The 16,847-nt window shown below is 39.6% G+C and overlaps 1 protein-coding gene across 2 annotated transcripts in view; it reads left to right on the forward strand.

Annotated features, from left to right (window-relative positions):
- The window catches only part of elfn1a (extracellular leucine-rich repeat and fibronectin type III domain containing 1a), a 76,660-nt gene that overhangs the window by 49,109 nt on the left and 10,704 nt on the right, over nt 1-16,847 (forward strand). For both annotated transcript variants that reach the window (XM_030057101.1, XM_030057102.1), the window contains exon 2: nt 5,476-5,566. The gene's annotated coding sequence lies outside the window, so the exon portion shown is untranslated. The remainder of the gene's footprint in view (nt 1-5,475; nt 5,567-16,847) is intronic.

Here is a 16,847-nt window from a genome sequence, read left to right on the forward strand (position 1 = left end):
GTTCAAGAGGAAGACTGCACAGCAAGAGCCACCAAGTGATTTCTTGAATAACAACACCAGCATGGACCGAAACCCCCCACCCCTGGGAGCTTTGAAAGCCATTGAATTATACTGATAATGTGAAACAACATCATGCGAAACCACTTCTCAGCTGGCTTGACAGACTGTGACCTGCCACTTACAACAAAGGTAGCAAGATTAACCTTTGGGTGATGATGATGACGGCCCTGACAAATCAAATACATTGCACTATTGCAGATTAGTTATAAATTGACCATACATTACATTGGTGTACCCAAACTGTTAGCAGCCCATTTCCTGCCCCGCTCCTAACGATAGCAAATGAATGAGCTGCCAGCTATGGAGTGCAATGTGTAAATGTTCTGATAACAGACATCACATAAAGCAGGGAAATGGGAGCATGGACTTTACTGGGCATTTTTCAACAATTTCATGCCTTGAATGTTTTTTTTTTTTTTTTTTTTTTTTTTTTTTTTTCAAATCTCATTCTTTAGTGTTCTCTCTTTATCTTTGGTTTGAAAGCACCTAAATGTGGAGACCTTTACTTTGTTAACCCTTTTATTAATCCTTCATTTAATGCATGAGCACAACAAAAATGGTTTGCCATTTCTACACAGTGAGATATGGACGGGACAGATTATTTGACACAAGGTCAGCTCACTTCTGAATATTTTCACAGCTTTCTTCATTCGGCCACACTGCACTAGGGTAATCTTCAATATCATACCCTCCCCACATACACACATAAAGTTTTTCAAATGGGATTATTTTCCGAAAGCGTCCAGTTTCAGACTAACAGTATGAATCAAATAGCAGATGCCAAGCTGTCTGCCTATGATAACAAAGGTCAAAAGTTCAAGCCTTGTGTGGACCTGAGTAAAAGTGACACTTGTCTAACTATCACTGCTGGACACTTTAATTGAAATGTAAATGCGCCAAATTAGCTGCATGCATATTGTTTACACTAAAACTAGGTCTTATTTACAGCTGGCCGTTTCATATGATGTGTATCTGGACTCTATGCTGATAGGCTTTAACCTCATTGCTTTTACACTTGGTCATCAGACGTGGCTTCACTCGGATGGACTGAGACTTGGTTGCTGTTCACGCTGCTCAAATTATTGTCCTTACCCTTGCTCTATATAATTTGAGGTTGCATCTAACTGAAGCCATTTGCCATATAATTTGTCCTCAAAATAATCCTATTCCTGTAACTGCACTGAGCTGAGATATCAGCCGACATGAGCAGTAAACCCTTGCCTCCTCTGAACTTCAGCCACATGTGTCCTCTGTGCTCATTATGCTTGTTGTGCTGTGAAGATTCAGATTTTTGCTTTGGGCGACATCTACGTCACATGACATTATCCTTTTGGCGGACTTTTGGTTGTCAAATGTGTCTTGGAGAGATGGTTGCACTTACACTTGCATAACTTCTCTCTCAAATGTGTCTCAAACCTTCTTTTAAGGTGGTTTCGGCAATCAGATACAGATATCTGTTCTACATGAATTTTGAGGGCATGTGGACGAGAATTTTTATGTGGATAAACCCTATCTGGACATAATGCAAATGCTCAAGATGCATGAATCGACCAGGTTTCTACATCAGGAGGGATTTACATTAGGAGTCTAAATTTCTACCAGCCTTACTGAGTTCTGTTTTATAAATCATCATGCCCAGTTTTAATACTAGTTGCATCTATATTCTATCTAAATGTCATTGAAATTCTACATATGGCATTCATCTTCCTGAGCTCAGTCATATCATGGCAATTTGGACTCATTTCAGTATCAGAAGAAAGACATAAAGTGCTACAAGCAATATATAGTCAGTGGTTCTCACAATATTATGTTTTTAATGGAAAGGTTTCTATACAATGAATACTAATTGTTACACTGTGACCGTAGTTATCTTACAGAAAGTTGACTTGGGACAGAATAATGTGGCAGTTATTTAAATTCAGAGCAGTTGCGTCAAGCTGTGGGCCACTGCAAGCTATTTTTGTCCTCATATCCATGTGTGCCCCTCTGCACGTCAGCAGCTGAGCAGAATCAGTCAGATCGGAGCCAATGGCCAACCTTTCAGTGCTCTGGGTCAGCATACTGGAGATGTGCCATAAATTCCAGCTCCTCAAGACCATATGGGGTCTGCGTCTTCTTGCAACCTCCACCCCTCCCTCCCCGCACTCTTTCTTCCACGGCTACAACCTGACCAAACCTGACATACTGTACATGATATCATAGGAAAAGCCAAAAAAAAGGGCAGGAACCTTGAAAAAATGAGAAACACTCTGCTGAGTGTTATCTTTCCCTGCTCGTCAGAAAGGGATAGTGAAGCTATAAATAAGCTAGTAATTGTACAAGTTCCGTGGTGATTAAAGCTTCGTGAGAATGTACTCAAACAGTAATTGTCCCCGAGTGACATCGAGTTGTTTGGAGTTTTAAATTTACCTCTTTTGTACTGTGAGAAAAGATATTTTACAAGTAAGTGTTTAAAACAGTTTTGGTAAGGAAAACTCACAGATAACAAAGGCTGAAAACTGCATCAAACAAGACTACAGTTATTGTCCACAGAGTAACTTACTAGAGTTTAAATCTTATTTTGGGGTCTCTGCAGTGTAACAATACTCACTTCTGTAATATGAACAGTGTTGGGGAAAGTTACTTCAGAGTACTTTAAAGTACGTTAAACCAGAGTAAGCCTTTAACCTTAAAAATGGCTTTTAAGTATTCATTTCATCACTGCTGATGAGAAATAAACCCTTACTGAGTGTACTATCAACCCAGAAAACTTCATTTTCAATTTATTGACAACCAAGACTTAGACAGATCAGATGTTTTCAGTGTTGTTGACAGCAAATGCACAAGCAACAAGTAACAACAGGTCTGCCTGAATCTAGATAATGTGCTTTGAATCGATTTATTCTCAAGTCTTAGAAAAACACCAGTCTCCCACAGAGTAAATACTACGAGGTGCAAGTAGCTGCTTACATGTTACATGTTCTTCCAATTTGCCAGCCAGCTTCCTTTCCAGCAACATCTGTATCGCCATCAGTAAGATAAACCAAGTCAACAACCCACCAGTTCAGTGTCATGTAGTGTTGCTGCAGGGGATTTTCATTTCAACTTCAAAGATTTAAATAAAAAGGTAATGACAGGGATGGTTTCAAAAATAATACACTCATTATTAAACTAAAAAAAATTAACAAGTTATTCATGTCTGCAAATAGGTAACCTGATTACTTTAACTCGTTATGTAGCAGCTTGTTTCCCCAAACACTGGGTAGGAATGGTCTCGTGCTGGGTATTTATCCACAAAAATCTCCACTTAAAAAAAGACATGAGTACTACTAAAGTCAAAACTTGGCACCGTGACACAAAAAGGATCCGACACATGTTCACATCATTTTCCTCCACGTACGTCCTCTTGTCTTGTGAGCTGAGAAGACAGTCCAGTCAATGACAGTTTCAGGATATGATCAGCATTGACTTTGACTATAGCATAGAGCAGATGGTTGCCCAAGAGAAAAGCACACAGCCACTGTAAATACACAAGCAGCCTTTTTTAGCCATGACAGTACAGTCGGTGTCAGAGGTCCCAGACTCAGCAGCTTAAAGTGGTTAAAGAGGAAACTGGACTTCTGTTGCCAAGTAAGGACTTCCCTGCAGTCTCGTGTGTAAAGTTCTTGTAATCAAATCATGCATAATGAAAACAAGTTACAAGCATAAAAAAAAAAATCACTCACACCATTAATTCAGCTGTAGAATATATAACTAAATAGATAAATCTATGAAAAAACTTGCTTGCTACCACAAGACCTGAACTGCAGCGACAAAATCATTACAGCAATCTCACCAGATAAAGCCCGGCATTTATCCCATATGGTGCTGCCTGTTAAATCTGGGGCTGTAGTTACTATCACACTTTATGTGGCCTAGCTAGCTTCTGGGTGCCTACTTAATCACCGTGTAGGCGTGACAAACCTTGCAAATCTTTGAAGAACTTTGCTCCATGCATAGCAAAATTTAACAAGTCATATCACAGAGCAGTTTGCATGCACAATCCTTCTTCCATATTATGTGATTATCTTTGAACTGAATTTCCATATGGACCCGTGTATTCCAGCAGTCAGTAGTTTATTCTCAGTGATTACTGGTCGTGAGGCCACTGTGGATGTGTGCGGACATGTTTTTAGGGAAATATTTTGAGCAACCTGTCTGTTAATACCCGGTGGGAAAATTTTTCCTTCCCCTTTGGTTGAAGCATGGTAGGCAGGGGCAGCTGCAGCACTGACCCTGCCAAGGACAGAGAGCTTCCCATGCCCGTTCAATGCCATAAAATGGGTCATTGAACAGCTAAATGGAGTCATTATGATGAGTAATTAAAAGAATACTGCTGAAGACTCTCAAACTCTCCTTTTCTCTTGGTTCCGCTGCTTTTCGTGTTTTCATGGGCCTTTGCTGAAAGGCAGCTGCCTTGGGACACTTAAACTATCACCCCTTTCACTGGAATGCAAATAGCTGCCTTACCAGCTAATTGAATTGCATTATCTACTGTCCTCTCATTTATTGAAATTCTAGCCATTTTGCAGATTTCCATTACCGATTGTTCAAGATTGAATTTTGCCGGTGCTTTTCATCTGATACAGCATGTCACACACTCAGAATCACAAGGGATGAGAACACAGAGTTGTTTCATTACAGAAAGAGTAGTAATGTGAATACTGATGGTGCACTCATGTGGAGCTTGTTGTATGCAGGCATAAATATGTATGTAGGTGTGAAAATTGCAACCCTCCATTAATGCACCACTGCATGCTGCAGAGACTTTGTAAACAGAATTATAAAAGCATGAAAAAAATCATGTTTCATTTTCCATTTTACTTACTGCAGTGAATACAAAGCATCCATGTCTGTACAAAGCATTTATTTCTCTCTTTATCTCAACTTCCAATAAAAATGAATAAAGACGGCTGAGGCTCCCTCTGGGCAATGTGTGCAGCAGTTCTCATTCAGTTTATGGGCAGTCATTAAAATGATAGGGGGAGAACTGATTTTTGATTAATTAGTAAAACTAACTTTGGCAAGGCCAGAAACTGAAACAGAGGATTTCATTAGCTTGTGCTTGTTAGATAAGGTTAATGAGATGGTTCCAATTCATGGGAAAGAAAAAAATGCATGCTGATAAATTCATTTTGGAGACTGCAATGCTATGTTGGATTGAGAAGGTTATCCTCTGAGGGATAACCTTGGGATTTTTTTTTTTTTTTTTTTTTTTTTTGTTATTTTGTTTTGTTTTGTATTTGTCCCTTTAAAACTGGTATCCATAGCAGCAGTACATATATGGAAAGGTGGACAGTCTGCTGAGGTTGCCTTTCAAAATTAATTCACTTGTACAAAACACAACCCCTTGTTAGTCATTAACAACACGCATCTCGATTGTTTATTTCTCCTCAGAGTACAAGGAGAGGGATCAATGAAAATCCATAGCGCTGGAGGAAACCAGAGATGCTCTCAAACACTGAAGACTTCAGCCTAGACTACGGAGGTAAGTGCAGGTGTCGGTGCAGTCGGTTGTAACTTCAGTCAACTGCAGTGTAACATGACCAGCTCCCATAAGAGGATCACAGGGAATCCATCGCTAATCCACTGACCACAATGCACATGATAAGTACAGTGCCAAAGACGAGTCACTTAAAGGACGTGTCATCTGGAGAGTGGACAGTCTGAGGATTTTTTTTTTTTTTTTTTTTTTTAAGTTTCAACCCCCTATACCTACATAAAGTTTAGTCATATAATTCAATGTAAACATTTAATTTTCTGCTTGTATTTTTGAATAACACCGCACTGAATGCATTACAGTGACATCCTCAGTTAGTGTCTCATGATGTTTTTCATGATTAAGGGAAACTGCTGTTTAGCAATCACAGCCTAAATACAAATTGAAATTTACTTTTTCTTACATGTTATAAATGATCTTGTTATTCTCTGCCTACATGGTTGTAGTTTAGTTTTAATACCCACTCTACAGGCAAGATCTGTTTTTGCATATACAGCATTTCTCATAGTCTGCACTGCAATCTGTTAGATTATTTTAAACTGTATTGCACCAGACTCAAAGAACACCCTGCATTGTTTGTCATATGGCATTTGTTATCGGCAATCACTTGCAACTGTTCTGCTTTTGTTTTGTTCATTTTTCTTTCCATTGGTAACCAAACAATATAAATTATCCCACTTTATCATGTTGTTCCCTGGGATGATTACACTGGCAGATGTAGGTGCGACGGTAGGAAGAGTACCTGCCCGCTGCACAATTAAATCTCATTGGATTGCTATTCAGTAGAGGGATATGATCTCAAACTTCAGTCATGATTGATTGTCTTCCTCCTGCAGTACATTTGCATAACTAGCACAGCCCTCCTACTTAACTGACTCACTAGCTACTTAGCTGGTCTGAAATGTAAACAAGAGCAGATGGGGTGTGCCCTATGGCTTAGACGACTGAGGCACATGTCATGTGGTCGACTAACAGAGGTGGACTCTGTTCGGAGTTCAACAATCTCCTTTTGCCATTCACTTCTGTGTGGTTGAGGACAAAAGCTGCAAAACACCAGGGTAGAAAATGACTGCCAAGTGGCATAAATACTCCTTTATAGCTTTAGCCAGGAAAGGGTTGCCTCAGTCCCTTGTACTTCCTCTTCTTTTTTTTTTTTTTTTTTTTTTTTTTTTTTTTGGAAAGATTACAAAATGTAACATTCCAAAATTAAGTAGATCCCCAGTCCAACCCTCCATGAATAAAAAGAGTTTAAATTTGCATTGTGCAAAAGTGTATAATTATATGGGTCACTACAATACTTTCAATTTATATACTAAGTTTAACAGTATAGAAGAGAAGATAATCATTATTCTCCAAAGTTGTGGAAATTTGCCTTTGGCTTTACAAGTTGGTTAAAACACATCACAGTAAATCCCAATAATATCATAATATGCTAGAAAAATGCATTTATTGTTTTCATAGTGACTGATTATTAGTTCCACTCTATTATAGAAAATAAAAGATTTAAAATACTGCAAATGAATCAAATGTCTCTGAAAAGGTAAAGTGCTTACTAGTATCGTAATACTTGGCTTTGTTGAAGTCCAACTTAACACTAAATAAATTTTAGCATTTCATTCATATTTTGTATAGTTAGAGAGATGATATCTCAAAATGAATAGCGCCCAAGAACATGAAGATAAGCACAGATTAGATAAGTGTAAGCATAAGATAATATTTGCATTTTGCATTTTTCATGCTGCAGAAACAGAGTTACCCATGAAATAATAAATGCAAAAACTGTTTCCACAGGGTGATGATGCTTTGGTGCAGCATGTATCACCATCTAAATCAGCTTACAACAAGGCATTTGGCAAGCTGACCTGCCAATTGCCACTGAAATGGAAACTTGAGCTGCTGTTTTAGCACTGAAGACTGTAAATTACCCATGTGTATTTGTGTGTGAGTTTGTCTATGCATTAGCTCTATGATGGGGTGGTGACCGGTCCAGAGTGTTATACCAATGCATCATGGGAGAGGCTCCAGCCCTCCTGTCACCCAAAATAGAAATAAGTGGGTATTATGCATTTCTTTAAAAGGATTGGCATTTTTGCGTCTTCGGCTTTCATGTTTAAATAGCTTTCATTTGCCGCAATGTTGTTTTTCTAAATATGAACTACTTTTGACAATGTCTTGATTGGATTTTGAAACTGCAAGTTGAGAGACAACGAGCCTTTGTGTGAGTTCTTGTCAATCATGCGAGAGAGGCATGTTTGGAAAGACTTTAAACACTTATCCCTCTTGGACACATCAAATGCGTGTGTTTGAAAGTTGGATCAATTGAATTACTTTGATTTAATCCTCGCTGTCTTTCAAGTAAGGCCGGTGGGGAGTTCCTCCGTCGAACTGCCCAAAAATATTCCTGCTACACTAATCTCAGGTTGTAGATTTAAATCCACATCATGCCTCACATTTATTCATACTGAAGTTGACTTGCAGCTAAGGAGCCAGTTTACAGCACATAGTCTATTTATATCCATCCTGACGCATGTTTGGCACCTCGTGGATGATCGCTGTAAAAATGTACAAAAGTTTAACTTCCGGGGGGTGAATTAAGACCATGAAGAATCTAAGTGGGAGCCCTATCTGCTGGCTGTTCCACAGCTATTGCTTTTCCAATTCATGTCCTTCGCTGGCCAATGCCATATTGCTGGCCCACTGGTAGTGCAATAAAATAAATACTGTGTGCAAGGGTAGAGAGTGTATTATTGTGAATTTTCCAGCAATCTTTCCCTAGTGTTGGAGTTGTCTGTTTTGCAATGCAGTAATGGCACTTTTATGTGGGCTATTACTCTTTTTTCCTCCATAATTACAATATTTCCATGCTTTTAGTTTCACCCAGAGAGTAAATATAGAAGAGGGTACAGTACAGAGAATATCCTAAAGACATAGATCACTGAGATGGTCGTTCTTTGGCCCAGGCTATGCCAGTTAAGCTTTAGCCCTATCATGCTGTAAAGTGCCAGCTCCTTTGTCAACCTGGATTCCTAATTGATGGCACTAAAGAAGAGTTATTTGAATGGATTACCATAAAGAGTATCCTGGATTAGCCCATGAGAGACATAGATCCAGGGGGAGCCTTAAATTGGTCACATAAAGTGATTATAAGACGTCAGTATGGCTGGCGATTATTGATTCTCCTGCTCATCAAAGGAATTTAACCATTCCTAATCCTTTGCTTTATGCATCAATATCGCTTTGGCTATTTACCACACGTCGGATGCAGCATGCATGCTGGCTCCACTGGTGTTTGTTGGTGTCCTGGTAGTGCAAACTTTCAAATGATCAATGCCCCAGGGACAGAAATGCAACAACCGGTTGTAAATAAAGTGTTTGTTTGTGCAGTTGTTATTGATGACTTTTTTTTTCCTCCAGGACATCAAGCTGGTAACACATTGTGGCTATATAAAATCAACCTGGCTTACTGTTGGTTGCCATCTCACTGTGTCCTTTCAGCAAGATGGATGTAGCACGACACATTGTGGAAGAGAGCATCATCCATATTTAAAAAGCTAAATGGCCTTTTTACACCACTTGATTAACAATGAGTGTGATTACATTAGCGCAGGAAACTACAGAGCGCAGCCAGAGTGAAACAAAGTCCCACCATAGTCCTGCCACAGTGCTTCTGTTATGGCCCTGTACTGTTGAGATTATTGTTCCCCCAAATTTTATCCATCCACTTGTCCAGCCCATCAGTGCTAATGAAATAATTCTTACTTTTCACCTTACTCCCTTGATGTTCCTATAATCCCTTAATTTCTTTATGTGAGCTACCTCTATCAACAAGGAGGGAGGAGGTGTCAAGACTCAGAATCACAGAGGTTGTGTTTTCACAGTCACTCTAAAGATTAAAGGCTCAGATGATCACCGAATACATCATTAGTAGTGATTAGCATTGACCTCGCCCTCTAGATGAGCATACCAACACCAGGCCAAACATGCCCTCAGTTAGCATAGCCTCGAGCCCCTTTGTGCCGGTCAGTAACAAAGCTTAGATTTAAAGTGGGAAACAAAAGGCTTAAGTTGTAGAAAACATAAGCAAAGGAGATTAGAGGGTTCTGTGAGAAACTAATTTGTTGCGGTGAATTATATAAGTTTTAAAAAACAAAGCCCAGAGCATTTTGAACAGATGCATAGAGTTATAATAATTCACCTCCACTAATTTTACAGAGGGACTCCAGAGACCAAAAAGGGGTGACATCTCCATTTAATGATCATATCCTATAGTTTATTAGCATAATCTTGAGCCGGCCACCTTGTTGTGAATTAGCAGGGAAAAAGGGAATCGTGGAGAGAATAAATGGATGTTAAAACAGGGCTATTTCTTTTTGACAGACAGCCGTCAGCCATTCATTGCAGCCTCCATAATGATTTTTTCCACATCACTGATAGGCTGCCGTGGCATCTCGCTCTGCATGACAGTGAACTTTTCTCAAACTGTGACACCTCAATTGTGCTCCCTGTTGCATTATATCCCATACATAATGGAACCATGGCAGTCAAAGCTTGCTGTTTTGGATGATCAAGTCCGCTGCTGTGTAGGAATTAAGCTCTTCTAATGAATGTACTGCAAGCTCTCTCTCTTCTTTTTTCTTTAAAGATGTAGGATAAGGTAAATACAGTATGGAGGTAATTGCACATGTTGTTTTGAAAAACCCACACATTCAGGCAATCAGCAGCAAAGCAAGACATAATTAGGCTTTGGTTTATCTTCCATGGTGCTGAGAAGGACTTCCCACTACATAGGCTTAAAATGTGAGGCCACTCACCTTTAAAGAAGGATCATAGGCCATCTGTTTTTAGGTGTCCTCTTGTCAAACTTTGTCTTTTCCCCATCATTTCACATCATTAATCAAGGTATTGTCCAAATATACCTTGGTCGTAAGGAAAAAATACACTAGTATGAAATATATAGAAACAAATGATGGTCAGTTAGACAGCTCTGGGTCATTATTTGGCATGAATTTATGAATTCTGAAAAAGATTCGGCCCTGCAGTCTAGAATCATCCAACATTTTACACAAGCTGCCATATAAGAGTGCCATCAGGATGAAGTCTCATTTGAGAATTTACAGTGACAGGGCGATAATGCATTCGGTCATAACACATACAGTGCTGTATACATGCAACGCACACTGTTTCTCTCAGTTACCCAAAGGCAAATTACTCCCTCAGCCTACGTCAGCTTCATCTAATTTTACTGAGGAAATGTTATGTCACTTACTGCTAGTAATGAGCTCAAATAGATTTAGTAGACTCTACACAATTTATTGAGTAGACACACTTAAAATCAGTAATGTGTGAAGATGTTTTCTAAAAGAAACTTTGAACATGTGTCTCAGGTGCAAGCTGTCCGTGGCATGTTTAGTCTGCTGTAGTAATTTTCTGGGATGTTTTCTGTGATGAGAGAGATAACAAGATTGTAAGAGCTGGGACAGCAGGCTACTCAAGAGAGAAAACTGCCATCTACTGGCAAATTGAATCCATTTTGTCACAGCATGATTTGGTAAACCATTGGCGAATGTTCTTACATATTAGCCTTTGATCTCATCTCGCTTATTATTTTATTCCCTGCAATTTTGTTTCATCTCCCTGTATGTGCCATCACTATCTGACAGTAAAGTGAAAATCATTAGCTGCCAATTCCCTTCATAACCTGCTCCTTTCAGATATTAATATTAGTTATTCACACTTAACAAGACGTGACCTTACCATTTTAACATTGATTTATGTGTTCTTCATCACCACTGTGCTTCTTTATTCCCTTATCCCTTAAGGCAGATAGCACTAAAGCTGAAAATTGCACGACAATGGACCATATATTATCTCAGTATAATAACCTGGTATACAACTTAGGCTGCTACTCCAGGGATTTTGGCACAATTCTGTCACATATTTATTCATCTGGTGTGTACTGAAGACATAGTCGAGGCTGTAATTAGTCTACCGTCAGAGAAGAGCATATGCTAGTGGTGGTGCGGGCATCATGGAGGGAGGCAGGACGACAAAAGAGTCGACAATGCAGGCTGCTTTTTAATTTTGGTTATATCACCTCCATCAGTGGACTCCATCCACTTTCGCACCCCAAAACTACACCGGCTGATTTCACTGATTATCTCACCTTCAACAAGAGAGGGGCTTTAAGTCATAAAATCAGCAGCTGTACTGTTAGACTGGAATGAAAACCTGCACGAGCACATTTCTGAATGGCATATGATTGGGCACCAATGATTTGCATATAAGTTTTTTTTTTTTTTTTTTTGGCTTGGTTACTGCTTCTGACAATGAACCAACTGAATGGGACACATGCGCTTGCTGCTTGAACCAATGAAAATCTAGTACATTTTCCATCATGCTGGTGCATTGTGTTAATTTGTCCCATTCTGTGGATGCATGACAAAGCTATCAGTGATCTAATCAAATCATCATGGCCAAAAATATTAACTTTTTTTCCCCCATGAAGCCCACAGGTTGTTGTCATTATACTGTGCACTGAAATTGTATTTAATTGGTCTCTGCTGTGAATCTCACTCTCCAACCCTTTAACACAGGCAGCTTTCAAGAAAGTAACCTTGCCCTTTTTTCCTTTTAGACAGTTGCATTCAAAATTCCACCTTTTGAAATCATACATTTATGTAACAGTCCAAAACCTTGAATATATCACAATGAGAATACCTCGCTGTGGCCTGACTGAAAGCTGTATGCGAGGCGCATTAAAAATAGTGTGCTGGACAAATGATATTGGAGAGATGATTACTGACATCATATGAGACATGCATGCATTATGTCTTTTGTCATTTGACCTTTTTACTTTGTTGTATAATGATTTGCTTCATGTGGTTAGCGTGACATGACAAAGATGACATTCATCGGACAGACATCCTTGTGCAAGAAGTGTGTGAATGGCAGTTTAGATGAGATAGAGCAGCTTGCGTGAGTGTGGTATACTTTTCCTCATGTGGAGGATTTGCACTATTCATGCCGGTGATGGGACCTGCTATTGAAAATCTGTCAGGCAGGAGGAATGGGCAAACAAATAGCACTGGGTTGTCTGTGACATCTTACGTGATCTGTGAGAACTACTGAAGCACCACTGACTTTTCTGTTTGCTATTAGGGCTCATGAACTGCAGTTTGCATTTATGAAGTAACATCTGCTTTTTATCAGCTGAGTAAATACCCATTCTTTCCCATGTGAGTTTGCAAAAGTACAAATAAATGGACAATAGCAATAAAAATGCAAATTCTGACACATTATCAGTGCTTTTTTTTTTTTTTTTTTTTGTCAGCATAGCTCCACTAATGTCCATTCGCATTTAAAACGTTTGTTTATTTGTTGGATCCCTCTAGCTTAACTGTGATAGAAGTCCTCCCAGTGGTGCACCTGTCATTTCCTGTTGAGGTCTTCTTAAAGTCCATGCTTGATTTTCGGTGGTAGGCCGTAAACTTGCTGCATCTTTTGCCCCACACTGAGCCTGAGAGAATACGCCTTGTCAGACACAATAGCTCTCTTTTCGAGATAGAGAGTTTATTCCCCCACATAGCCACCTCCTAAGCTGGCTTCAGTGTTTAAGTTATAGCCTCCACCCTGTTTCTGTTGATTTCTTTACTCAACGTAGATTGACCAGATCGCAGTGGTGGCAGAGCTGTGACTGGGTGGCAGGGAAACCTTCTGGTTTTAAACACTAGCACAAGCTCTAGATCAGGGGTCTCAGACCATGTGCCTTGGAGGGCCAAGAGGGAGTGTGCAGGTTTTCATTCGAACCAATCACTACAGCAGCTGTTTTCACTAATTAGCACACCCTTAGCCAGAGGTGAGGAACTCATCACTGATATCAGCTGTTGCAGCGTTTAGGTGGAATGAAAATCTGCAGACTGCTGGCCTTCCATTGGGGGTGTGCAGAGGCGTCATTATCTGTATCTGAATCGGTATTCAGATAGAAGTCCAGAAGTGGCCGTGTTTTATACCACAAGTCATATTAAGTCAGGCAGATTTTCTACTCTAATATTCATTGGCAATGCAATCGTTGTGCCTTAAAAATCATCAAACTGATTTAATATTGGCATATAATTAATGACGCAATATGTTTCCACATCCTCATACTTTTTATCTCTCTTTCTTTCTTCTATATTTTTACTTTTGACTAAAATTAGTTTTATGAACTGTCTGAACCCCACCATCACCGCTGTGGTGGAGAAGGAGTACCTGACCTATCAGTGGTCATAATTTTTTACAAGCATAGTTTGTTACAGCCAGTTTTTCTCTCTCTGTCTCACTAAATCTCTCTCTCTCTCTCTCTCTCTCTCACACACACACACACACACACACACACACACACACACACACACACAACTTTGAGCAACTATGCTGTAAAATGTAAAAAATAAAATAAAAAAGTCCATTATATTTGCACCATAGGATATTTTTTTTTCTAAGAAGTAGTTTAATTTACTACACATTGTTGTAAAAGTAATTGCTATACTGTAGTTTCTCACACCGAGTCAGTGCACAGCAGACAGTGGAACAAGCGGTGATTGTTCCCGGCTATCGCTCACTAACAGCCAATATGAGCTTGAAAACATTTTCTTCCTAACATCAGCCATGACTTTTTTCTAACCTTAACCAAGTAGTTCTGGTGCCTAGACCTAACCCTACCTCCTGTGTAAAGCTCCCATGGAGGGCTTTGATGTGGCGGTGGCTCATCATTTTTCCTAATGACTTTCATTTGCATTGATTCTTTAGTGTTGACACGTAAGTTGAAGCCGCTCCATGGCACTACCACGTAACACATTGTTAAGAAAGTTAAGAAAGTGTTCATTTCACATATTTCTGTGAAATCCAGTTGAACTTGTGCGCTCTCTCTCTCTCTCTCTCTCTCTCTCTCCTTCTCTCTCTAGCCATGTAACATTAGGTAGAGGAGAACTCAACATGGAGCTGACTTTTTTCAGAATAATAACAAACAGCAACTTTGGGTTTCATTATTTGTGTTTTCCCGAATAGTATTCGTATTCAGCTACATCCCTACCCTCCATGGCACACGGGTTAAGACTACTGATCTTCCCAGTTAAACTTAGATTGTCTGTATTGTCTGGTAGCGCTCTCAGTGGAGCTAATCTCACAGCGATAATATCCTTTTCCTAAACATGTCAGATAGTCTATCAGGCCAGACAGATATAAACTCTCAGGATTGGGAATGGCTGCACTGCTGTTCACAGCTTGTCAATCACAATGCTGAGCCAGGTTTAGCTGTCAGTCAAAAACAGGGTCTTACACTACAGCATAATTTAATTAACCCCGCTCAGTTTCTGAAGGTTAATTGGTGGGAAAAGCATGGCTGGGCATAACAAGGTAATTGACAGAGATAAGAGGAGCTGTCTCTTCACAAGTTTAGTCAGAATACATGAACTTCATAATTTTACTAGCTCAAAATGTGAGACTCTCTGAAGCAGTCTTAAACTGTCAGATAGTTTAGAGAGCAGAGACCAAACAACCCTGCTAAGTGTACCTGTGTAGTGAATCTTTACACACCTTTCTGTCACTTAAAAGGCTGCACAGGAGCTCCCACTTTAACTCGACATGTCGTGAGTCAGCAGCTATAGAGATGTTGCTGGCAGATGCTAGGCTTAGAGGCCCAAACAGCGTGCTGAGTTGATGGTCAGTTGATGGCCTGGAAAATTGCATTTAAACCTTCAGGTGTTATTCCAACTTGTATCTTACTCTGAAACGTACAGAATTAAATTAAGCTCCACTTTGCTCCTGTCCCTTTGATAAATGCTGTCTGAAGCCCAGCTGTGTTTTCTTGTGCAGCACACATCCTGGAGAGCTGAACTTAGTTCTGACACTATGGCAATGGATTTCTGAGCTTTGCAGCTTTGTTATCTAACACCGTGTTCCATGTCTGCATAACAGAAATTGCAGAATCGATATAATGTTAAAGTATTGTTATGGGCATTTATGCAGGATGAGTCCAAGTCTTTCGGCCTTCTTGTTTGCTGGGAACCATTGTGCCCAGCTACTTTCATTCTGCAGGGTGATTTCCATAACAGTCCAAATCACTGATGCATTTGTTTCCATCAGTGCAGTGCGATTCCATGCCATTCTCCTTGGCTTATCATCTTTATAAGGGGTGTCATCGAACGCAGAGCTTTTAGTTGGTAATGAGATTTTTCACTCACTTCTAGACTTGAATCGTACCAGGTCATGAGCCTGTTGAAGGACTCTTGATACACTGAAGAACAATAGACTAGGGTATTGGGAATTGACAAGAGATGGCGGGGCAGTAAGTCATTTAAAGTTTTACAAAGTATGACACCTGTATGGAATACCAAGTAGCATGTGGGCTGAATCTAACTTTGGAATAGGCCAGAGGATAATTCAAATTTCATTTGCCACTGCATGACTGTAGTGGCCCCACCTTTGCACTCAAGGTCTTAATTATCCAAAAGAATCCAAGAATGACATTTAGCACCAATATATCATCAACATTAATTGGTATCAACCCACACTGCAGCAATACTTATTAGTGTGATGCTAATTTGAAGCTAATTAGCAGGAACCAGTGAAAGTTGCCAGCAAAAAGATGAAATTTGTCCTTCATTAATCTGTGCAGCACTTTAAACTGAGGGATGTCAGGAGAGGAGATTACAACACTGCTGAGCCATCATCAACAATGGCAACAATGGCGATAAAAGTTTTCCTTTATTGCAGTTTATTCTCACATGACCAAGTTCTAATTGCCACTGCCCACACTATTTAAATGTAAAAGGCTACTCTTTTTATTGTGAGGAATCGTGCCAAATATTTACCCAGTGTCCTCTGTTAAATCCAAAGTACCCCCGGAATTAAGTGTTTTTTTTCTTGTTTTTTTTTTTTGTTTTGTTTTTTTTTTGGCAGAGAATTGCAAGTGGTGACAAATTGATCGTTTGTCCTCATATGATGAACATTTTTATAACTACAAAGCAGTATGTAACTCCACATACAGTCGCTTATCATTTTTTTCCCCCAAGCACAGAGGGTCAAAAAAAGATGGTGTGAAGTGCTTTGCAGCTGTCGTCTTTCCGCAACGAGCCCCCTTTCAGTAAGACCTGACAAATTCAACAAGTATATCACCAAAGCTCTAAAAAGTGCTTAACTTTTAGCAAACAGTATTCACTAAGGAGAGAACCATCAATTCTATTCCAGGCAATATTCCCTGAGTAATTAATGTATGAGTTTAATATCCTCTGAT

This window comes from Myripristis murdjan, chromosome 8, assembly GCF_902150065.1.
Source record: "Myripristis murdjan chromosome 8, fMyrMur1.1, whole genome shotgun sequence".
In the NCBI taxonomy this organism is placed as follows: domain Eukaryota; kingdom Metazoa; phylum Chordata; class Actinopteri; order Holocentriformes; family Holocentridae; genus Myripristis; species Myripristis murdjan.